This window comes from Triturus cristatus, chromosome 4_1 (genome assembly GCF_964204655.1).
Source record: "Triturus cristatus chromosome 4_1, aTriCri1.1, whole genome shotgun sequence".
NCBI classification, from domain to species: domain Eukaryota; kingdom Metazoa; phylum Chordata; class Amphibia; order Caudata; family Salamandridae; genus Triturus; species Triturus cristatus.
The window spans coordinates 37,843,187-37,868,265 of NC_140585.1; the positions used below are offsets into that span (position 1 = coordinate 37,843,187).

At 50.6% G+C, this 25,079-nt stretch overlaps 1 protein-coding gene and 2 non-coding genes across 5 annotated transcripts in view; 2 read left to right on the forward strand and 1 right to left on the reverse strand.

Annotated features, from left to right (window-relative positions):
- The window catches only part of LOC146839398 (equilibrative nucleobase transporter 1-like), a 470,932-nt gene that overhangs the window by 263,684 nt on the left and 182,169 nt on the right, over positions 1–25,079 (reverse strand). The window lies entirely within an intron of this gene.
- LOC146839399 (small nucleolar RNA SNORD83) lies at positions 7,623–7,698 on the forward strand. Its single transcript, XR_014958936.1, has one exon. It is a non-coding gene; the product is annotated as a small nucleolar RNA SNORD83 (small nucleolar RNA).
- On the forward strand, positions 8,633–8,761 carry LOC146839400 (small nucleolar RNA SNORA36 family). Its single transcript, XR_014958991.1, has one exon. It is a non-coding gene; the product is annotated as a small nucleolar RNA SNORA36 family (small nucleolar RNA).

The window sequence follows — 25,079 nt, forward strand, 5'->3', positions numbered from 1 at the left end:
GTGTGTACACTTCCACTGACTAATTGGTTCCATGTCATGTGTTAACTTGCCATCCGATGACCGTATCCGTGATACGGTTACTAGAATCTGGTACAGTCTGCATGCTGTTTATGTTATGTACCCTGCATGTTCCGCAGGTATTGTAATTTTCAAAATGTCAGTATTCCTGATTCATCTGCTTTCCTTACAGGTACTTGTAGGGTTATGGCCCACATTTCACTGGAATAACCAAACAAAACATGTTATTAACAAAAAAAAAGATGGCCTTCATACAACCTGTGCTGGGAGGCAGCTGGAAGCTTACGCTACAAGTCCTCTGAACTAGCTTCATTCCCATCACAGCTGAAAGCCTCCTGCTTTAGACCACACCATGAAAAACCATGACCCATCAGACAAAGCAAGCTACAGGCCTGTGTCAAATGGACCATTCTAAGGAAAAATATTTTAAAGAGCAGCATTTACTCAGCCTTCAAAATTCACAGAAGAAAATTAATTTATGTCAGATCATCCGTCGAGAGTCAGCCATCATATCCATTTGGGATGATCTAAAACTCATAGTGGACAAGAAGTGAGTGCCCACCACATTGCTGCTTTATCAGCTGCATTTGACACTCTGTATCATCACACACCACTACAAAGACTCCTTCATCTCGGAATATGTAACAGTGCTCTAAAAATAGATTGTTTCTTACCGCAGGGACAGACAAAGTCTGGTTTCTTATTACATTTCACATCAGCTCCTCACACCCAATACTGTGAAGGCCCTCGAGGGTCCATCATATCGCCTGTTATTCACCATCTACCTAACCACCTTAAGAAACCTGATTAAATAATTCAATCTCATCTTTTCCAACTATGCAGAGGACACCCAAATGGTTCCAAACCTGGACAGCCCAGGAGACCTCTACAACCTAAAACTTGATGTTTGCATTTGCCCCATAAACACATGGATGGAATATAATCACTTAAAGCTCAAGCCACAAAGAAAGAGCTCATGACCAAATGGACAATGGCAAATATACTGACCTATAGCCATTTGGCCCAGGGATCTTGAGGCCCCTCCAACAACATCAAGAAAACGACCAAAACCTAGCAGTAACTATGGATTCAGACCTATCCTTCATATCATGTTAGCAACATCCCAAAGAGTGATTTCTACACAATGACAACACACTGCCACACATCTTCCCATACTTTGGATACCAACAAAAATTACAAGCCGTCCTAATACTCTGCGATCTTCAAGCCTGACATTGTCAACAGCCTATTCCTTGGCGCACTAAGATTCATCATACACAAAATACAACTAATCCAAAATGGTGCCACCATCACCCACTAGAATACATGACCCCATTCCTACAAACTCTGCACTGGCTAGTTATATGTCAAAGGGCAAAGTGGGCCTGGGCGGAGTTAGTGAAGTTCCGCACAACAGAATTCCGCGAAGTGCCGAAAAACGAAACTGTGCTCCGAGGAGTTCTGCAAGCATCGGAGTGCGGTAAGTCATGCTGCTCATGCTGATTTTTAGCACTAAGAATTTGTTCGCACTGTAAAATCAGCACGAACTGCACCACATGCAGCGCAAGAGGGCGCTGCTGCTTTCTGCTACTCGAGAATATGTTCTATGCCAGTGGCAGATTCCACAACAAAAGCAGCAGGTTTCTCAACACGAGCGGTAGCAACTTGTCGCAACCATCCATGTTGAGAAATCTCACCGGAAGGTGGTCTACTATATGATTTCCCTCACTTGTACTCACCAACTTAACGTTGGTGAGCTATACGATAGGACACACACTGCTCCATGCTGCTTCATAGAGTTTTTCGGAGCCCTGCGCTCTACGTGTAGTGGGCAAAACTCCGTGAACTCCGCCGGTGGAGCAGAATTCGTCTCCCACCGCTATTAAAAAGCACTCTACATTGTCCACAGCCTCCCATGGAAAAGATCCTCTATACCTACAAGTTAAATTCAAGCAATACAAACAAAACAGGACACTGAACTCCAGGCTTCCACCTCTGCCCTGCAGGCTTGCACCACTTATCGTAACCACCTTACCATAAAACAATCCTTAGAAGGCACTGCTTTCCCAGTATAAGACAAGCTCTAAAACTCACTACCAGCCAGTATTAGAAGCACCCAGGACCAGCTACACTTCTGAAGACAGTTGAAAACGTGGCTATTTCCAAGATACGTGCACCACCAGCATTCCAGCATCACAGCCCAGAAAACAGTAGCACCCTCAAGCACAATTCTCAGCTTACAACCCACAATTTGCAAACAACTCAACCAGAAAACTGCTGTCATCATGCAGGTAAGCAAAAAGGAGGCTGACATGTGGTTCGCTGTGGCATTATTTAGCTATATACTTCTATATATACTAGTTATGACCTGCAATAGTACTAAAACCATAATATACAGCAGTCAGCAACAAATTGTAACTTGTACCTATTAAGTTCACGTAAAGTGTATGTGCTATAAGGGTTGTACATCACCAGCACTGTACAGCAAAAGAAACAAACATCACCAAATGAACAAGCATGCAATAACTGAAGAGATCTGTCGCATTACAGCACAATTTTGGAAGACTCTAATATATTCCTCCCACTGCAGGTCTCAAATATGTATACTATTTGATGGCTTCTTCACCTCTCACATAGACACTCAGATACGGGATGATAAAAAATGTCCATCCGAACTGATCTCTCCACTTCTCTCTCCCTCCATCCATGCCAGCTCAGGACCACAACGGTACACAAAATTTCAGGTTGGACAACCCAGTACAATAAGCAGGACCGATCATATAAAATGTCATAAACGGATCTGCACTAATGTTGAACGCTACCAGTGTACTGGAAACCATAAAACTGTGCATCTGTCTCACTTCATCATCCAACACACTGCTACATGCATCTCATAACACAATAACCGCACCTCGGTGAACATCACGTACGCCGAGGAAACACTTCCAACATGGGGTCAAAACAAAAAAACATCTTCCAAACCCCACACTCTACATGGTGTGCTACTCATGTAGACAAGTTCTTCAACGCCCCACATAGAGGTAGTAAGTGCTACATAAATGCTGCAATACAAAACAATACACGAATCATCACAAAACCTTACCATAAGACATCCGTAGGAGGCGCTGTTTCATAAGTAAAAGACACCAAACACTGGAACTTGGCATCTGATATTATTTGAAGCATTCAAGAGAACAAGCGCATCATAAGACAGTTGAAAACATGGCTATTTCAGCCATAACTACATCATCACACAACTCTGGAATAGATCCCGGAAAGATAATCACACTTTCAAGTACAATCTCCAGGTTAAAGCCGATAGATCTGGAACAACTCAACCAGCAATGACGCACCCAGAACCAATGAAAGAAACAACTCTCCCTCCTTAACACGCACTACTATGACACCCTCATCCACTCCACGCAGCGCTATTCAAGACCTTCCTATTACCCCCTCCATTCTTTCCTCTAATGGAAAACATCAACCACTTCCCTCACCCAGAACCGATGAAAGAAATACCAACACTCACTCCTTGGCAAACACTACACTGACACCCTCGTACACTTCACACAACACTTCTCACTACCTCACTATTACCCCCACCACCCCTTCTTCTCCGGAAGAAAATCAACCCCTTCCCGCCCCTAGAACCAATGTAAGACACGTCAACAACTCTCCTTCCTCAGCTTGCATTGCACTAACACCCTCACCTAGACTTACCATTAGAGCCAACAGCAACACGACTCCCTCAACATCCAACATCCTATCTCCCTCACTACACCCGCAGATTGATCAAGACTCACTCAAAACCCCCTCACACCACACCTCCAGGAACCTACATAACGTTATCTTAGAAATTAGAACCATTCTACTACTTGCAGAAAAATCTCTTACTAAACTTAAGCATCTTCAGAACTCTCTTGAGACAGATGACATCATGATAAAGTCTATCCTCCTGCCTCTACTCAATCGACACTTGCGCACACGCAATCTCCCCAACTACTTAACGGACCAGGAAATACAATCACTGCTACTGCTATACGAAAAGCCTTCTTGCCCTAACATAGACAAAGAGGAATACGCTATCCTCCCAATCCCCATCAACCCTTGCAGAACATCCCATCCAATCCATAGAGGAATAAACCGGAACAATCTTCACTCTATAACCCCGAACCTCGCTAATCAGGAGCTTACTACTTTAACGAACTCCTCAAACCAAATCTCTTTCCTCCTACTAAACTGCTGTTCAGCCCCTAAACACGCCTATGACATTGCCGACCTCATCCTTAGCATGAAAAGTGATATAATCATCCTCACAGAAACTTGGCTCAAGGAATCCTCCTCACCATGCCTAGACCTTCTTGTCCCTCCAGACTACAACATCATTAGATTAGACAGACCATACAAAACAGGCGGAGGCCTAGCCTGCATACATCGATCTGACATCACAGTCACCAAATTTCAAGCGGAACTCCTAGACTCCTGTGAATACCTTGGGATTTCTGTGAAATCATCAAGTAACTACTCCCTCAAACTGCACATACTCTACCACCTTCCAGGTCTAAACACAACTTTCACAGAACAACTTATGGAAATCATCACTACTAACTCGTCCCCTCACTCCACTGACATATTCCTTGGCGACTTCAATCTGCACTGGGAGAACCCACTCGACAAGCAGGTTATCGCCCTCAAAACCTTCCTGGCAGACCATTACCGGACTCAAGCTATCACAAAGCCTACTCACACAAAGGGCACTACCCTCGACTGGCTCATTTCTAAGCAAAACACAATTGAATCGATCTCAATTACCCCTTGTGACTGGTCAGACCATCACATTATCACCTTCCACATCCCATTCACTAACAAGAAAACTCCCTCGCAACAAATCAAGCCGAAACAATGGATAAGAGACACAAAGAACATTAACTGGAACAACCTTGCCTCCCAATGTGAGAAGGCCCTTACCCCCCCTAATGACATGGCAGACGTCAATGCCCTCACTGACCTTTATAACTCCATGATGACCAAGGTTTTCGACCAAGCCGCTACGCCAAAACTCAAAAGAATTCCAGGCAAGGATAAAAACCCATGGTTCAGCGGAGCCCTGAACGATGAGAGACGCAAACTCAGAACAACAGAACGTAAATGGAGGCAACATCCCTCCCCCCTCCATCTTAAACTACTTCGAAAAGCCAGAAAATCATATAATAAAAGCATTCTACAATCAAAAAAAGACTTCTTCAAATCAGAACTAGAGAATGCCAAAAATAAACCCAAAAAAACTCTTCGAAATTTTGAAACAACAATCGAACAAACTTGCCAAATCATCAACCGTTACAACGACTTCACAGCTAAATTGTGAAGAATTCTCCTCAGTCTTCACAACAAAAACAAATTCCCTCCAACTTGAACTTAGATCGGCGGCTATCAACTTAGCCATCACAATGATCACTCAAGCCACTAACCAAACTCAACAAAAGCTAAGTCTGCCCAAAAATAACTCTCACTGGTCTACCTTCAAACTTTACGAGCTCAAGGACATCACAAACATTATAGAGACTACCAAACTCAATAACCACTTCAATAACCCTGTCCCAGCTAATTGCCTTCCTCACCTCTACCATATCATCTCTCCTCTCTGGACAAAAATCATCAACGCCTCACTAACACAAGGTCACATGCCAGACTACCTAAAATCTGGTCAAGTCACCCCATCCTAAAAAAACCGACAGCCAACACCTCCGACCCCAACAACTTCCGACCTATAACCAAAATCCCCATGCTAGCTAAGGTCTTGGAAAATGTGTTCAGCAACAACTAAATCAACACATCGCAAACTTCAATCTATTAAACATCCACCAATCGGGTTTCAGACCTGGCCACAGCACAGAAACTGCCATCCTACATATAGTAGACGACACCCTCTTAGCTCTTGACCGCAATGAAACCTGGCTACTAGTTCTGCTGGACCTCTCATCAGCCTTCGATACTGTCAATCACGACAAACTCTTAAGAAGACTAGAAAGCAGGATGGGTCTATCTGGCACAGTCCTTCTATGGTTCAAATCCTTTCTGGAAAACAGAACACAATCATTCATGACCAACAAGATTCTTTCTCTCTCCTCACCTAACCTACTGGGAGTTCCACAAGGTTCTACCCTATCCCCCACACTATTCAACTTATATGTCGAACCACTTACCGACCTACTTCAGCAGGCAAACATCTCCCACCATATGTACGCGGACGACACCCAACTTTACATTAAGATCACCTCCATGGAAGAGATAATGACAATGAATCTTGCTCTCGAAATAACCGTCCAATGGTTAACAACCAACTTCCTCAAGCTAAGCTCACAAAAAACGGAATTTCTCTTAATCTCTCCCCCCAATAACTCCCAGGAAATAAAGGAGTGGACCAAAATGATCACTGCTTTGAACTGCACACCAACGTTGGTGGACTCCACAATATCACTTGGAATCACACTGGATAAGAACCTTAAAAATGCCCGCTTCCACCTCAGCTACCTCAGAAAAATGAAGCCATTCATCGAGAATCCAGACCTCAAAACGGCAGTCCAATCCTTAGTCATATCTAGGCTGGAATATGGATGCTCTACCCTCTCAGAGCTTCCCAAAATCTCTACCGCCCCACTAAAAGCCTGTCTTAACGCCGCAGCTAGACTCATAACTGGATCTAGGAAATTTGACCACATATCGCCACACCTAAAGGCACTCAACTGGCTACCCTATGATGCTCGTATTCAACTAAAGATGGCTTGCATCACACACAAGGCGTTACACCACAACACCCCCCAATACCTAGCCCAAAAACGTACTCTATCGGGAGGAAACAGACACTCTAGGAGTGCAGATAATCTACTCCTGAAACCCTCACGTTTCAACAAGACTAAAACCTCCAACAGAGCTTTTTCAGGTGCAGCGCCAAGAATCTGGAACTCACTTCAGCCATCCATCAGAAAAATCACCTCGAGACCCCTCTTCAAAAAGGAAGCAAAATCATTCTTGATGAGCAAACTCCTCCCCTAAAGTCTGCACAACACCATGCCAGCTTATATCCTCTAACTTGACTATAATGATCTTGACGATCTCTGTTATACTATGCTGTTACTTTGTATTTGTTAGTCTTATTAGGTCTCGGCTAGCGATGGCTGCGCTTGCGCAGTCTCGCTCGCGAGACATAATGACTTGGGAGAAGAGGGGCTTGAACCCGCCCCTCTTCTTCCCTGTTCTCCATTGGCTGGCCTAGTAAATGCTGGCCAGCCATTGGAGAAGAGGTCCCGTCACTCAAATCATGCCCCGTCCTTTTCGGATCGGGGGGCGTGTTTTTTGCGAAAAGTCTCAGGGAGGAGACAACAGCAAAACACGCCCCCGAATCCGAAAAGGAGGCTGCGTTTCTCCGAGGCATTTTTTCGCTGCCTCGGAGAAAGGCGGTGGTGTCCCGGCGTTGCTCCCTCACCTGATCTCCTTGTTCAAGAGGCCTGTGGCTTCTCTACCGAGGCATGTAGAGTCTCCAATCACCGGAACAACCTCAGTCGATGCGGAACCCGTATTTTTCCCGCCGAGGCTGCGACTGCAGAGCCACATGATGTGAGCTAGATTTCATCAGCACGCTGTGCGAGGATGACTTGTATCTATCACCCATGGCTGATGGCACTGCAGCGTGGCAGGACTGTGTGGCGTCTGCGAACCAATGCATCCTTTAGCACTGCGCATGTTCTGCGTGCAGGTCGATTTGGAACTCCGCTCCCCTCTACCCTCCCTAATTTAATTATAAAAAAAAAGGCCCCCTGCTCGTAAACCCCTGCATTGTACATCTTGAGATCATGCGAGGAGGGCAGCCTGGGACGCTACAGCAGAGCAGGTAAGTGCCTTTTTTAAATAATTAAATTAGGGAGTGTTTGCCTAAAGATCGTGTTCTCAACAGAACTCGGAGTAGCCAAAACTCTGATGGCGGTGCGGTGTTCTCTGCCCGGGGTTAGTTTTAACGACGTGCCTCAGGGGGCGCTGGCTGCTGGAATAGCTACATTTACTATTCAACTCTGCGCATGTTTGGACTTAAATTCCAACACCACCATTGACCCCGCCCCCCAAGCAAGTCGTCCCAATGACTGGCCCGCTAAAGAGGCGTCCGTTCTGCTGCGGTCGCTGTGAAGGCGCCGCGTGAGTTCAGCTTCTTTCTCAAGGGGGGCGGGGGGGGTTCCCTTTCCGGGTATCTGGGCTGTCAATGGCAGTGGCCGGGTTTTGGTACTTGGTTCGGGATGCGTTCTGTGATTGAGCAGAGCTGTGTATTTTGCCATGCATGCACATCTTGAAAGTAATCGAGCGGCTTATGGGGGTCCGCGTGTTCATCTTGATAGGTGGGCTTCGGTGGCACCTCGCCTTCCTGGGTTTCCTGTTACTGACTTGGCACACGCTTCTGTTTAGGTGTCTTCTGGGTGAGCTGCGAGGCCGGCACCTACATCCGGACCCTGTGTGTGCACATGGGCCTGCTGCTGGGTGTCGGGGGACAGATGCAGGAGCTGCGGAGGGTCCGCTCTGGTGTCCTGGGAGAGAAGGTATGTATGCTGCCTCGGGGGTTCACAGACCCCACCAAGGCGTTGAGTTCAGCACAGGGCTGCCCCCCTCTGCTGGTAATTAAGCCTTGGGAGAGAGAGCAGGGCTGCAGGGCAGCGGGCGGGGCGCAGTGCTCCGTCCCGCTGCCCCGCGGCCTACACGTCGTGGCTGGTGACTTGGGGTGTTTGGGCGGCTGGGGTCTCGTTTCTACAATCCCACTTCAACTATGACACCAAGGTGCTCGGTTTATTGGGCAAGGTAACTATCGCCCATTCTGACCTGTGACATAGCATGCCGAGTCTTTGATTGCGTCACCAAATCAGCGGGTCCGGATAAATGCACAGCTCACTCCCTTATAATTGCACATCTTAAAATGTAACACGGGTGTGGATTTTATCATCTAGTTACTGGATGTTCAAAGCCTCTCGGCCCTCATTTCTGTTCCGTTGCAAGCTTGACTGGTAATTCTGGGGCTTTGGGGCGGGGGGCGTCGCTGTCTGGCAGATGGGGTGTAGCTTTGCAGCGGTGACCTTGTCTCGAAGTAACAGTCGTTATTCCTTACGCAGGACAACATGGTGACCATGCATGACGTGCTGGACGCGCAGTGGCAGTATGACAACACCAAGGACTAGGCCTACCTCCGGCGCGTCATCTACCCCCTGGAGAAGCTCATGGTCTCCTACAAGCGGCTGGTCATGAAGGACAGTGCGGTAAGTGCTCCGAAGACTGGGGTGGGCGCTTGCGGCGCGCGACGAGCCACATGATGAGAAGCAGATTCCATGAACACTTGTGTGAAGATGACGTGAATCTATCACCAAGGACAAGATTTGAATGTGCATAGAGCACAACCCCCCCTGCAACTAACCTTGACCTGGGCACCTCTCGGCATTGTTAAAGTTAGAGCTATTGCCATTGCTCATGACAATGCCGTTTCTTTAAATGTTTTAAAAACAAAAACAAAAATAATGTCCTGAGCAATGCCAATAGCTCTAACTTTACCAATGCCGAGACCGTTGCATTGTAAATGCTTGTTTTTATGTATGCTATGTTGATACTAATTGCGTTACTTGTACCCTGATCACCATGTAAAGCGCTCTGTTACCCTACTCTGGGTCTGGTTCGCGCTATATAAAACTCTAAAAAAAACAACAACAAAAACTTTCTACATCCAGGTAAGCTAAGAGGGCCACCCTATGGTTAGCCGGAGTATTATATGTTATAACAATCCATATTTAACCCGCTAATGGCAGCCAACTGTAACTTAATCCTCTCACACTCACATAAGACAGATCTGCTACAGGGCTTGTCCATCACTTAGTTATAAACCAGCCATCACCCACTGAACAAGCCTGGAATAACATAAAACTGCTGGCCAATTGGAGGACTCTAATCTAGTCCACCATTGCAGGTCCTAACTAGCGGCACACTACGGCTGCTTCTTTACATCTCACAATGACACTCATATGTGGGATGATCGTGACAGAGCCCATCACAGCAGATCTCCCCACCACCTCGCTCCAAGATACTTGCACAGGACCAAAAAAAGAACTGAAAACCAATTATCAAGAAGGACTCCGGAGAGGGCGGGGTTCCATAAGGCTTGAGAGACTACGTGCAAAACCCGATGAATGGCGAACATTAGCGTTAGAACCCACAATTAGGACCCACATCAGGTGCAGTTGGGGGGTGGGCAGGGTGGAGGGGAGTTACTGGGGTATTGTTGTAGTGTTCAGAAGAGCGTAGACAGTAAGGAGTAATGATGGCCGATCATAAGGGACCGGGGTTCCGGGGCAGCTCCCCTTGGGCACCTAGAATGTGCTATATGATAGGCCTTTGTCACTGTTACCATGGGAGGGCGCTAGTGTGGACTGATGGTGTGGGCAAGGGCAAACTCGGTGCCGACCAAGCTGAGTGGTGGTTCCTGTCTGGCGGTGCTTTTGGGGAGGGAGTTTGCTGGGTATAAACGCAGATATTATATTGGGCTGCTGACCTGACATCTCTGTGAGAAGATCGTCATGACACTCTGAGTATCTGTATTAGTATGCCGCCCGGCCTCCGGGATGTGGGCTGAACGGCTGTGTGCATTGTTATAACGGTGGGGGTGCTTTGAGACACCATGTGTGTACAGGTCGACTTACTGGATGCCTCATTCGTAATTCTGCAATAAAAACATGTTTAAAAAAAAAAAAAAAAAAATCAAGAAGGACTCCGGAGTGCAATAACCGACCAAGCAGACTACGATCAGAGGTAATACCATTAAGGGACCTGCCGAGCTGCTCAAACAAAACCATTACTGCAGGTCGATTTCGCACACCTCTTCACCCACCAGATTGCTAAATGCTGCGTTCCGTAGCACGATAACCGCACCTTGGTGGCCATTACACATGGCATGGAAACATTTACCATATAGGATAAACAAAACAAAGACAACTCCCTTCCAACCACACCCAAATTGGTGCAGCCTACTGCCCCTATATGAAAATGCATCAGTGCCCCACATAGACATAGCAAGCGCTATAGCCCTGCTGTAATGCAATACAATGTCAGAGCTATCCCTCCATTTACAGAGATCGCACAGCTGAGCTATCCCCAGATTACACTCTGTACTGCTCTGTAGGCACTCAGTCTGTGTGTGCTGTTCTTTGTGCAGTGCGAAGTCTGAGGGCAATTTCTACACTCAGTCGATTGTGGCTTTTATTATTCAAGGGTCACTAAAACGTGAGCTACTGAGTTGACCAGTACCAAGATCTGTTGCTCATGAGCCAGGAAATGGTGGAATCCACTTTAGGATTTAGAGGACAGGATACAGATGAGACAGCCGAGCTATCCCTCATGTTACACACATTGGGCAACTGCACTGCCACCCATCAGACTCCAGACTGATTGTTGGACCTGTCAGCCCTAGGGTAGTCTCCCCATCTATTTTTTGATCGTGCCTCCTTTTTTCCACCCTCATTTTGATGTTGGACTTAGGTCTCCGGGCGCCTTTTCATTGCCAACCAGTGTTAAGGTGCAGGTGCTCCCTTCTCCCAAGATGGCTGCCACAGACCCCTGCTACTGCAGAGTGGTCTTTCATAGTAGCACCCTAGCTGCCAGGAGCTGGCTGGAACCCCACAACAATGTTGCGACACCAGCCCGCCTTTTTTGTCCCATAGTGTCACGAGGGCCGGGATGCTCTCTCCTCAGGATGGCGCTGATGCTCCATGAAACCTTTCGGGAGGGGCCAGGGGAACATGCGCGGGCATCTCAACCACGACCTGGGGTGCGGGAGTAGGCCCTATGCTTCCTGCATCAAAGGGGTTTCTTTGGAGTCGGTCTATCCGGGAGTGCAACGCTGCTGTTTCTTGCCTTGACGCAGCCAATTCTACCTGCACAAGTGCCAAGGCCGCCACTACATCCTCTAAGGTGGCCATCCCCGAAGTCAGCGCGATCGGGAGGAGCGATAATTCGTGGGCCGATGATTCTGTCACGATGGCCGGGATGCTCTCTCCTCAGGATGGTGCTGATGCTCTAAAGGGGTCCACCTCCCATCCGTCCCCAGTCCGGAAAATGTATGACACACACGGACTATGGAGACAGGTGAGCGAGGGAAGGAAGGGAAGGAACAGCTGGGAGAGGGACCTGGAACGAAACAAGCACACCATAAGACACACGATACCTTGTACCCTCCCGTCTGCTTCCCAGGACTCGGTTAGTCGAGTTCTCACCTGTCACCTTCTCATCCCCCAGATCGCGGAAAGCTGTGAGCCCGGGGAAGATTCGTAACCCAGTTAAAAGGGGGCACTGGATAACGAGCAGGAAGCCAGGGCAAACCTAGCGGCTGGTTCCCCAGGTTCAAGGGCGCAAAATCTCTGGGAGCAACAGGCAGCACTTCCAACCAGTGCTTAATGCTCCAGAGCGCGCTTCACAAAGCAGGGTCAGAAGAGAAAGCGAAGGGAGATGTCTCCTGAAAGACAAATGTAATTCAGTACTCATGATTCCTGAGGAGCAGGGAACGGTGCGGGCGCTGCGACTCAGTACCCGGAACTCCGTGGGCCGAGGAGCGCACCTGTTCGCGCTGCGACTCTGAACCCGGAACTCCGTGGGCAGAGGAGCGCACCTGTTCGCGCTGCGACTCTGAACCCGGAACTCCGTGGGCAGAGGAGCGCTGGAGGATCTTTGTGTTGGTCTGGAGAGTCGAGGGCGGAGGTTCTCTGAAGTCGTCTCTGAAGCCTGAAGACCTCGGCGTGGACGTCGCCGCTGGAACGAAGGTGTTCGGGGTCGGAAAGGCGAGGGTTTCGCAGATAGCTGAGACAGCAAAACATGAACGAGGGGCCGGTGGAGAGTCACGGGACAATCAAGAATCATCGGCACCGCTCCTTAGACGTGGTGGGCTTTATCCGCTCCGTTGAGTGTAACGCGGGTCACTTGGAGTGTGATCCGCCAAGCATTCTGGGGAGTGTAGTTCGCATAGAGTCCGTATGGTGGGGCAGGCGTTTTGCGGTAATGCGAACAGCGCACCTCCAGTTCTTGCCTCATGACACATAGGTAGAATGGTGAAGCTCCTGGAATGTGCTGGAACCTTCTAGAAGGGAGGTGTGGTTTTTACTTTTGCCGCCTTGGCTAGAGGTCACCTGACCTAGGGATACATAAGTGAGGGAGGGAACTTTTTCCAGTCAGTTGGCCAGTTGGGGTGAAGCAGAGCTGGAGAATCCATGCCGGAGTGTAGGCGGTAGGGCCTAGCCAGGGACTTATGCCTCTGAGAGTGACAGGGCTTAGGTGCTGCCTCTTAAGTGAGTGAGGGATTCTGTGAAACCCACTGATCTTGCCCAGCAGTAGGAGGACCCAGGGAACCTCTGCCCAGCCTGACTAGGAAGGACCTAGTCGCCAACTCATCCCCTACCCCCCCAAGGAACAGAACCCCAAGGGCGCCAGTATCATCTGTGCCACAAAGACTGAATATTGAAACTGCAGAAGCGACATCCTGAAACTTCATGCCAAAGCTGAATATTGTAACTTCATGAAACGACTGATTGCCTGACTGCTGGGGATCGACCAGGTACTGGCGCTGTGTCTCCTGCGCTGCCAGACCTGACCTGGGACCCCCTGCGCGGATCTGCTGTCGAGCGCAGAGCTGGCCGAGCTCCCACTTAATTTGTGACCCCCCCCCCTCCTGCCAGGACCCACAACACGATCACCGCCGCGGCCCGTAGGCCTCAGGGATGTGTCAGTGCCAAGTCGGGGCCTGCGGAGAAGCCCGGGGCCCCGCCGCTGCCGTCGCAGTGTGAGAAGGAAAAGCGAGTGTCCGGGAGTGTCCCGCGCCGTTGCGCGCATCGGACGAAGGGCCCGGAGCGGAACCAAGCGACGAGACCAAGGTAACCCCCGGGGGCTGGGAGGTAGCGCGGCCGTGTGGCGGCCTGAGACTCGCCCCCCCTGCTCCCCGGGAGTCGTGGGAAGGCCCGGTGCGCCCCCTGCCAAGTGGGAGCGACACCGCATGCAGAGACTGTGACTTTCCCCCCTCCGTGGGATTTCCCTCCGTAATTGTGAGTCTCCCGTTCGTGGGATTACCCCCTCCTGGGGACTGCTGTTCGCAGGACTCACCAGTGCTCAATGCGTTCTATGTCTCAGTAGCGCTGATCATTCCTTTGTATTCAACAGTGCTCAATGCGTTCTATGTTGGAGTAGTGCTGATCGTTCCATTGTATTTACCAGTGCTCAATGCGTTCTATGTCTCAGTAGCGCTGATCATTCCTTTGTATTCACCAGTGCTCAGTGCGTTCTATGCCTAAGTAGCGCTGATCATCCATTTGCATTCGCCAGTGCTCAATGCGTTCTAAGTCTAAGGAGCGCTGACCCCACGTGTTGCATTCACAAGCGCTCAGAGCATGCGAAGTCCAATTAGTGTGTAACCTCAGTTTGTGTTCTCAAGCGCTCCATTCTCCAGTGGAGGTCCCAAGTGCAAGGCGCTTCCTGTACCCACAACGCTTATCCTCAGGGTAGGCTTGGAAATGCTCATGGTGCTAGGCAAACATTATACGACCTCAAGTTATGCTCATGTGCCTTTGTTTCTTCGTAGACACCAGTAGCGCCACGTGTGCAGGCCCCGGCCCGCAGCACTAGGGAAGTTCATACTGCAGGGATTGCTGAGGTAACCGTAATGAGATGCTGTAATGCACATGTGAAAGTGTAACCGTAATGAGATGCTGTAATGCACATGTTAAAGTGTACAGGTAATGAGAAGCTGTAATGCAAATGTTAATGTGTACAAGTTAAGATACATTGCCCTCCAAGATTACCGTGTGTGCTCCTTTGATTAGATAAAATCTGATTCATTTGCATTCACCTTATTTTGTGGCGTCCATTATTGTGTGCGTTTACTGCTTCAGAGGATGCGTGTGTTGTATGGTCGCTTAACACACAGGCCTTTGGGTGCCCAGCCGCTCATGTCACGTTACCCCCTTAGGGCCTGGAGACCCCAGGTCTTACATTGTTGGCGAGCGGTGGGATATTAGGACCTGTGACCATACAGCACCCTTCCGTGAAGCGCAGGGCGCCACAATTAAACGCCTGTTGTTTCAAAGCTCTGCAACTAGTAATTGCTGTATTTATTGATTCCACTGTCCAGGCTGAGAGTGTAAAAGAATCCTGGTTAGCTGGTAACTGTCACCCATATCGTAGGAATTTCTTCCTTAGTATCTAGGTCCCCACCTGTCAAGATGGAATTTCGGTTAGCTGACCTCGAGGGGTACTCGGTGAAGCAACTGAGAGAGTTCGGGCAGGGGATGGGGGTGCCTGGGGTGCGGAGGACCAAAGGACCGGAACTCCGTACCGCCATAAGGGCATGGGTAGAGGCCCACCCAGATGGGAGAGAGGATGAGGGACAGGAGGCGCCATATGCACCTCAGGAGGAGAGCGCCCAAGAAGTACTAGACATACTTAATGTGGATATGTCTGAAAATGTGCCCCCAGGGAGACGTTCTGGGGCCAGTTGTAGGACAGGGTCTAGGAGGAGCGCGTCTCCAGAGGAGTATGAGGACAGGAGGGAGGATAGGCAGTTAAAGTGGGAGCTGGCCAAGTTGGGACAAGAGAGAGAAAGGGAATTGGCCAAATTGGAACAAGAGAGAGAAAATAAGAGATGGGCAATGGAGGAAAAGAAGCTGGCGCACAAGCTTCAGCTGAAAGAGTTGGAGCTGCGCGCCCTCCAATTGAATGCATCCAATAAGGACAATGGTGGCAGCATACCTAAAGAGTCTCACAAGTCAAAATTCTACCTACCTAAGGAAGTCATTGCCAATTACACAGTGGGGGACGACTTTGCTAAATGGTTGGAGGCATACGAGGTAGCCTTGACTGCCCATGGGGTACCCGAGAGCAATTGGGGAGGTGGTTTATATCGGTATATACCTCCCAATGTCAGGGACACCCTGCTATATTTGGCCAAGGCGGATCAGGTCAGGTATGCCCCCATGAAAGAGGCTTTACTGAAAAAGTTTGGTCTTAACCCCGAGAGGTACAGGCAGAAGTTCCGTGGCAGCCATAAGGTGTCCACACAGACGTGGGTGGATTTTTTTGATTATGCGAGAAAGGCACTAGATGGTTGGGTGCGTGGCAGCGAGGTGCAGGACTACCAAGGGGTGTACAATCTTTTTTTACGGGAGCACCTCTTGGATAAGTGCTTTCCGGAGCTGCGCCAACATCTGGTGGACCGCAAGTTGATGGATCCCCGTGAGCTTGCGGAGGAGGCAGATATTTGGGTGAGCACCCGGGTGTCTTACAAGGGCCCCGGGGGAGATGGCCCGAAAGGCGGACAGGGTTTCCCCCAGAAGAAAGAGGGGGGAGATAAAAAGGTGGAGTTCTCTAATGGCCCCCAAAATATGTTTGGGAAGGGAGTAGGAACCCCACCCCCGTCCAATTCCAGAAGACCCACTTACCCTGACAGGAGTCAGCAGCCAAGGATTGTGCGGTGCTACGAATGTGGGGAGATTGGACACTACAAGGGAGATCCCAAGTGTCGCAAGCGGCCCCCAGCCCCAACGGGCAGGAAAAGTCCCGGGGTGAGTAGTTTAGCGCTTGGGGGTGGAGCTGCCCTTAGATAGGGAAGGGGAGTGGACAGGCCTGACCCTGGTTTCACTCGGGGATAGAGAGGTGGTCCCCGTAGTGTCCCTGCCCCCGAACACTGCTAAATATCAGCAGAGGGTGAGAATTAACGGGGAGGAGGTGGAGGCTCTGAGGGACACAGGTGCCAACATGACCACTGTAGTGAGGCGGCTGGTGTCCCCAGACCAAGTAGTCCCCGAGGAGTTCCATCCGGCCGTATTGGCTGACGGCAGTGTGAGTCACTATCCAGTGGCTCGTGTTCCATTTGAGTGGGGAGGAGTCAAAGGCCTACTAAGAGTTGCGGTGAGCCCTGCCTTGCCTGTGGGGTGCTTGCTAGGGAACGACCTGGAGCACACCAAGTGGAAAGATGTCGAGTTTCGAGCTCACACCGAGATGCTGGGATTACCAGGGTGGACTTGCGTAGTCACGCGGTCCATGGCTGCCCAGCATGGAACTCACCCTGGGTTGGAGCCTGGAATAATGGCCCAACCCAACACCAGAAGAGGAAAGAAGAAGGTGGTAGAGGACACACCCCGTGAGATGGATGGGGAGGCCGCAGAGGTGCCCCCGGAGTCCGTGGAGGTGGATGTCGTTCCCGTGGAGGACTTGCCGACCCTTGCTGACTGGCATGTGGGAGGAGGGCCTACCCAGGAGGAATTTTGGCAGGCACAAAGGGCGTGCCCCACGCTTGAAGGCATGCGGCGACAGGCCGAAGCCCAAGTGGCCAGTCAGGAGATGGGAGGATATCATGTGTATTGGGAGGATGGTCTCCTATACAGTGAGCCCAGGGTGCCGGTACATGGATCTTCGAGGGCCATAGTGGTCCCCCAATGTTACCGGGCCTTCCTGCTGGAGTTAGCGCACGAGATTCCCTTAGCCGGACATCTGGGTCAGGACAAAACCTTTGCACGGTTGGTCCCTCATTTTTATTGGCCCAGGATGAGGATTGCCTCAGACACCTTTTGCAAGACCTGCAAGTCTTGTCAGGCTGGTGGCAAGACTGGGACTAAATTGAAAGTCCCATTGGAACCGCTCCCCGTGGTCGGGACCCCTTTTGAGAGGGTCGGTATTGATATTGTTGGGCCATTGGACCCTCCGACCGCAGCGGGACACCGGTTCATTCTGGTTTTGGTGGACCACGCCACAAGGTACCCCGAGGCTATTCTTCGGAGGACCATCACTGCACCGGTGGTGGCGCGGGCACTATTGGGGATTTTTACCCGAGTGGGATTCCCCAAGGTCGTGGTGTCGGACAGGGGCACCAATTTCATGTCGGCCTACATGCAGGCCATGTGGAAGGAGTGTGGAGTGACCTACCGGTTCTCCACTCCTTACCACCCCCAGACTAACGGACTTGTAGAGCGCTTCAATAAGACATTGAAGGGAATGATCCGGAGCCTGCCAGAAGGCTTGAGTGGTAAATGGGACGTCCTCCTCCCCTGCTTGTTGTTCTCCTATCGGGAGGTACCGCAGAAGGGAGTCGGGTTCAGCCCGTTTGAATTGCTCTATGGCCATCCCGTTAGGGGTCCCCTCAGTTTAGTGAAAGAGGGGTGGGAGAAGACTTCGCAGAAGCTTCCCCGTGACATTGTCAGCTACATGCTGGCGTTCCGCAGCCAAATGGCCAAGCTGTGGAAGGCAGCCTCAGAGAACCTGGAGGCTAGCCAGACCGTGATGAAGGAGTGGTATGACCGCAACGCTCGGACGGTCGAGTTGGACGTTGGACAGAAGGTGTGGGTCATGGAACCTGGGGAGCTTTGTGCCCTCCAGGACCGGTGGACTGGTCCGTACGACATTGTGGAGCGACGAGGCCAGACCACATACGTAGTGGATTTGAAGACCCCCCGACAGCCCCTCAGGGTGCTCCACGTCAACCGCCTGAAGCCGCACCATGAGCGATCAGAGCTTGCTCTCCTGATGGTGACGGATGGGAGCGAAGAGGAAGAGAGCGAAGCTCTTCCTGACCTTCTAGCGGTACAAGAGAAGGATGGTTCGGTGGAAGGTGTAGTCCTCTCCCCATCCTTGACTCCAGAGCAACAGAGGGACTGCCGCCATGTCCTGGGACAGTTTGCCTCGTTGTTCTCCCTCACGCCTGGAATCACTCATCTGTGTACCCATGATGTGGACACAGGGGACAGCCCCCCAGTGAAGAACAAGTCTTACCGGCTCTCTGACCGAGTGAAAGATAGCATCCAGCGTGAGGTGGCAAAGATGCTGGAGCTGGGGGTGATAGAACCTTCCAGCAGCCCGTGGGCTAGTCCAGTGGTGTTGGTGCCGAAAGCGGCCCCACCGGGTACGACGCCGGAGCTTCGGTTCTGTGTGGACTACCGGGGGTTGAACTCTGTCACGAAGACAGATGCTCACCCCATCCCACGTGCAGACGAGCTGGTGGACCGGCTTGGAGCAGCCAGGTACCTCAGCACCATTGATCTGACATCCGGATATTGGCAGATTGCCATGGCCGATGGAGCAAGGGAGTAAACAGCATTCTCCACCCCCGAGGGCCACTACCAGTTCCGAGTGATGCCCTTTGGGCTCAAAAATGCTCCGGCCACATTCCAGCGGTTAGTGAATCAGGTACTATCTGGCCTGGAGTCCTTCTCAGCGGCCTACCTGGAGGACATAGCTGTCTTCAGTGGCACCTGGGAGGACCATCTGCAACACCTCCAGGAGGTATTGCAGGCGCTGCAACGTGCTGGCCTAACAATTAAAGCCAGCAAGTGCCAGATTGGACAGGGATCTGTCGTGTACGTGGGACACCTGGTGGGCGGAGGTAAGGTGCAACCCCTCCAGGCCAAAATAGAGACCATCTTGGCATGGGAGCCCCCCAAGACTCAAACAGAGGTCCGAGCTTTCCTCGGCCTCACTGGGTATTACCGCCGGTTCGTCAAGGGATATGGTACCATCGTAACCCCCTAGACGGAATTGACCTCGAAGAAGCAACCTCGCAAGGTCATATGGACAGCTGCATGCCAAGAAGCCTTTGACACGCTGAAACATGCGATGTGTACCGCTCCAGTACTAGCAACACCGGATTTCAGCAAGGAATTTATTGTGCAGACAGACGCCTCAGAGCACGGCATAGGTGTGGTGCTCTCGCAACTCAACACTGAGGGTCAGGATCAACCAGTGGCCTTCATATCCAGGAGACTCCTCCCTCGGGAACGGCGATGGAGCACCATTGAGAGAGAAGCCTTCGCGGTGGTCTGGGCTCTGAAGAAGTTGAGGCCATACCTCTTTGGAACTCACTTCCTTATCCAGACCGACCACCGCCCCCTTCGCTGGCTCATGCAGATGAGAGGCGAAAACCCCAAGTTGTTGAGGTGGTCCATTTCCCTACAGGGGATGGACTTTCGGGTGGAACATCGGCCCGGAGTTGACCACGCCAATGCTGACGGTCTCTCCAGGTTTTTCCGCCTTAGCGATGAGAACTCCCTAGAGGTTGGGTAGCTCTCCCCTCTTTCGGCTGGGGGGGGACGCGTGTTGGACCTGTCAGCCCTAGGATAGTCTCCATCTATTTTTTGATTGTGCCTCATTTTTTCCACCCTCATTTTAATGTTGGTCTTAGGTCTCCGGGCGCCTTTTCATTGCCAACCAGTGTTAAGATGCATGTGCTCCCTTCTCCCAAGATGGCTGCCACAGACCCCTGCTACTGCAGAGTGGTCTTTCATAGTAGCACCCTAGCTGCCAGGAGCTGGCTGGAACCCCACAACAATGTTGCGACACCAGCCCGTCTTTTTTGTCCCATAGGTAGAATGGGGAAGCTCCTGGAATGTGCTGGAACCTTCTAGAAGGGAGGTGTGGTTTTTACTTTTGCCGCCTTGGCTAGAGGTCACCTGACCTAGGGATACATAAGTGAGGGAGGGAACTTTTTCCAGTCAGTTGGCCAGTTGGGGTGAAGCAGAGCTGGAGAATCCATGCCGGAGTGTAGGCGGTAGGGCCTAGCCAGGGACTTATGCCTCTGAGAGTGACAGGGCTTAGGTGCTGCCTCTTAAGTGAGTGAGGGATCCTGTGAAACCCACTGATCTTGCCCAGCAGTAGGAGGACCCAGGGAACCTCTGCCCAGCCTGACTAGGAAGGACCTAGTCGCCAACTCATCCCCTACCCCCCAAGGAACAGAACCCCAAGGGCGCCAGTATCATCTGCGCCACAAAGACTGAATATTGAAACTGCAGAAGCGACATCCTGAAACTTCATGCCAAAGCTGAATATTGTAACTTCATGAAACGACTGATTGCCTGACTGCTGGGGATCGACCAGGTACTGGCGCTGTATCTCCTGCGCTGCCAGACCTGACCTGGGACCCCCTGCGCGGATCTGCTGTCGAGCGCGGAGCTGGCCGAGCTCCCGCTTAATTTGTAACCCCCCTGGTGCGAGGACCCGCAACGCGATCACCGCCGCGGCCCGTAGGCCTCAGGGATGTGTCAGTGCCAAGTCGGGGCCTGCGGAGAAGCCCGGGGCCCCGCCGCTGCCGTCGCAGCGTGAGAATGAAGAGCGAGTGTCCGGGAGTGTCCCGCGACGTTTCACGCATCGGACGAAGGGCCCGGAGCGGAACCGAGCGACGAGATCAAGGTAACCCCCGGGGGCTGGGAGGTAGCGCGGCCGTGTGGCGGCCTGAGACTCGCCCCCCCCCCTGCTCACCGGGAGTCGTGGGAAGGCCCGATGCACCCCCCTGCCAAGTGGGAGCGACAACGCATGCAGAGACTGTGACTTTCCCCCCTCCGTGGGATTTCCCTCCGTAATTGTGAGTCTCCCCTCCGTGGGATTACCCCCTCCTGGGGACTGCCGTTCGCAGGACTCACCAGTGCTCAATGCGTTCTATGTCTCAGTAGCGCTGATCATTCCATTGTATTTACCAGTGCTCAATGCGTTCTATGTCTCAGTAGCGCTGATCATTCCTTTGTATTCACCAGTGCTCAGTGCGTTCTATGCCTAAGTAGCGCTGATCATCCATTTGCATTCGCCAGTGCTCAATGCGTTCTATGTCTCAGTAGCGCTGATCATTCCTGTGTATTCACCAGTGCTCAATGCGTTCTATGCCTAAGTAGCGCTGATCATCCATTTGCATTCGCCAGTGCTCAATGCGTTCTATGTTGCAGTAACGCTGATCTGTCCTTGGTACGCACCCATACTCAATGCGTTCTAAGTCTAAGGAGCGCTGACCCCACGTGTTGCATTCACAAGCGCTCAGAGCGTGCGAAGTCCAATTAGTGTGTAACCTCAGTTTGTGGTCTCAAGCGCTCCATTCTCCAGTGGAGGTCCCAAGTGCAAGGCGCTTCCTGTACCCACAACGCTTATCCTCAGGGCAGGCTTGGAAATGCTCATGGTGCTAGGCAAACATTATACGACCTCAAGTTATGCTCATGTGCCTTTGTTTCTTCGTAGACACCAGTAGCGCCACGTGTGCAGGCCCCGGCCCGCAGCACTAGGGAAGTTCATACTGCAGGGATTGCTGAGGTAACCGTAATGAGATGCTGTAATGCACATGTGAAAGTGTAACCGTAATGAGATGCTGTAATGCACATGTTAAAGTGTACCGGTAATGAGATGCTGTAATGCACATGTTAAAGTGTATAGGTAATGAGAAGCTGTAATGCAAATGTTAATGTGTACAAGTTAAGATACATTGCCCTCCAAGATTACCGTGTGTGCTCCTTTGATTAGATAAAATCTGATTAATTTGCATTCACCCTATTGTGTGGCGTCCATTATTGTGTTTGTTACTGCTTCAGAGGATGCGTGTGTTGTATGGTCGCTTAACACACAGGCCTTTGGGTGCCCAGCCGCTCGTGTCACGTTACCCCCTTAGGGCCTGGAGACCCCAGGTCTTACACTGATGCCTTGTGCTGGACAGGGGTGTGGAGGGTCTTCCACCCAAAGGGAATATGTTCCCACGTGTCTGTGATAAGACACAGAGCCGATGGACAGAACTCCTCTACTGAGACCTACTTTCCCTGACTTCAGTGCGCTGCATGTGAATGGGACAGCAGTTACATCTCACGCCTACACCGCCCAAAACCACTTCCTCAGCCTAAGAGAACAAAGAACATCTGCCACTCGTGGCCTGCTCACATCTCGGGAGGGCATTGAGGAACAATGCCTCACACCATGACACATGGTGTGGGCGCTGCCACCCCCTGCCAAGCCTTCCACGTGGCACAGCCATTAGTAGAAGCACATTGAAGAGGGGCCGAGACAAATGACAAGGCAGGTGCCCTTCTTCTGCCACATCATCTCGTACCCTCCACCAGTTGCAGCTATTAAAAGTACGGTCAGGAGTAGCACATTGTAGGAAAGTACCCTTTTTGGAATGGTTACCCTCCCCTATGTGCCCGACTCTGATGCATCTTTGACTGAATGTGCACTAGGTTCTTGCTTACCAGGTTTCCAGTGCCTGTGTTCTTTCCCAAAACGGTGTCTTTGTTTCCACAATTATAAACTACAAAGAGTTCTGTCGGGTGGCACAATTCTTGTCCAAGAATTGTGAAAAAGGATTGACCATTCAACATTTGATAGCAAGGGTCCAGAAAGATCCCTTGCAGAAAGAATATTAATTTCATTTTGGGAGATAAATTATCCAAAACAGAGTGGAACCACAAACACGACACACAAAAGCAGTTTTCTTATTTAATTTATTCTTTGGTATATATCCAGCATTCTTTCACTGTTTTTTGTTTTTGATAAATGATCAGCTGTCCATAAAAGAAGAGAATAAATACAGAGAATCACACAAACGTACACATGGTGAAAAAATGAAAAGATCACATTATTGACACACAAAACCTGAGACAATGAAATAACATATGATGTCTATTGTCCATAAATTCACATTCGGGATATCCTTATATCTTTGTTTCCTATCTTAGGATAGCTGACGTAGGAAACAGAACAGTATTGTCGACGCTTCGACCCTATGATCCTGTGGTAATAGCTATGCATCATACCGGGTCTTCCTCAGGACTAAAAAGATAACAGAGGAAAGCCTTCAACGGATGTAGTCAGGAACACACAGATTGTGTCCTGTCAACTATATTTCATGACACCAAAGACCTAAGCCAGGTTCACTCAGTATAAAAATGGGGGGGGGGGGGGGGGAGGTGCACACCCTGATATATCTTCTCATTTGCTTCACCTTGGGTCATGGAATCCCACAATTGGAATGTCAATGTCTTTTCTTAGGAGGAGCAGCATCCTGCTTGCTCACTTTGCTTTTTTACGATTTATGGATAAGGACAATGAGGCTGCAGCAGTGGCAGAATCCCCCCCCACCACCCCAATCTGGCATTAGGGTATTCTTCGGCGACAGATGCCACCTTCAGCTGGTGGGAAGCCTCATTATGAGATCAGTCAGTTCAGGATCTCTGGTTGATCAACCAGCAGGAGACTTCTTCCAATTGGAAGGACTTATCTGCTGTTTGTAAGGCCTGTTGTTCTTTGCTTCTTTCTGTAATCACACAGCGCAGATCCGGACACACAATGAAGTCATAAGTTGAAGTGTGAATTGTAGGAGAGTAGGGTCTGCAATCCTATGATCACCCAGATTTTTTGCTTTTGCTTCATTGGTTTACGACTTTCCCCGGCTGTGGGCCTGCCAATCAGACCCCCAGCCTAGCTGTTCTCTCTCGAAATTAACACACATGTACATTAGGTGCATCCACTAATTGGAACTGGGCCGCCTTGTCAGTCCCTGTCTCAGCATACCACAGGTATCCAGGGCATCGGGGTACCCAGGGCCTACCAGGGGCTGCAGCATGTATTATGCCACCCCTGGACTGGCCGCCCAAATCTGACACAACTGGCTGCACGACAGCTGGGGCCACGTGGTGTAATCACCCGTTGCTGTAGGTGTAGTATTCCTACACCTAACCCTAAAATGGACACATGGATTCCTATCAGTCACTCCTATGGCAGGCCTTATCAATCCTGAAGGCAGAGTGCAGGGAGTCATGTGGGATGGTGCTCTGGCGCGAGCTGAGCCCGTCGACGGCTTGCGGAACCAAGTCCTAATAGCCGTTCCATGGTGACGCGGGCCAACTATTTTAAATGCATTATAATCCTTGCGGTTATTTGCTAACTTTGGCATCGCATCACCTACACATGTCGAGTAAGGTGTCATACGAATTGGAATACGAACCCCTCGCTAGTTCTGGCGACGGGGTTAGCATTCCCCCCTTCTAGAGGGGCACGACATGGAAGTAACCTTGAACCCCGGTTAAAGTTGACTCAAGCCTCAGCATCACAAAATGGATGCTGCCACCAGACACAAGTCTGACCTCCTGCTGCTGGGAGACCTTCCAGCGAAGGGAGTTTGGACAAAGGGTTCCTGTCGAGGGCGGTGTTAGCACCATCCCAGACAGGGTTTGTGTATTCCAGGTAGGCAGGGCTGAAAGGAAGGTGATTGCAAGTGG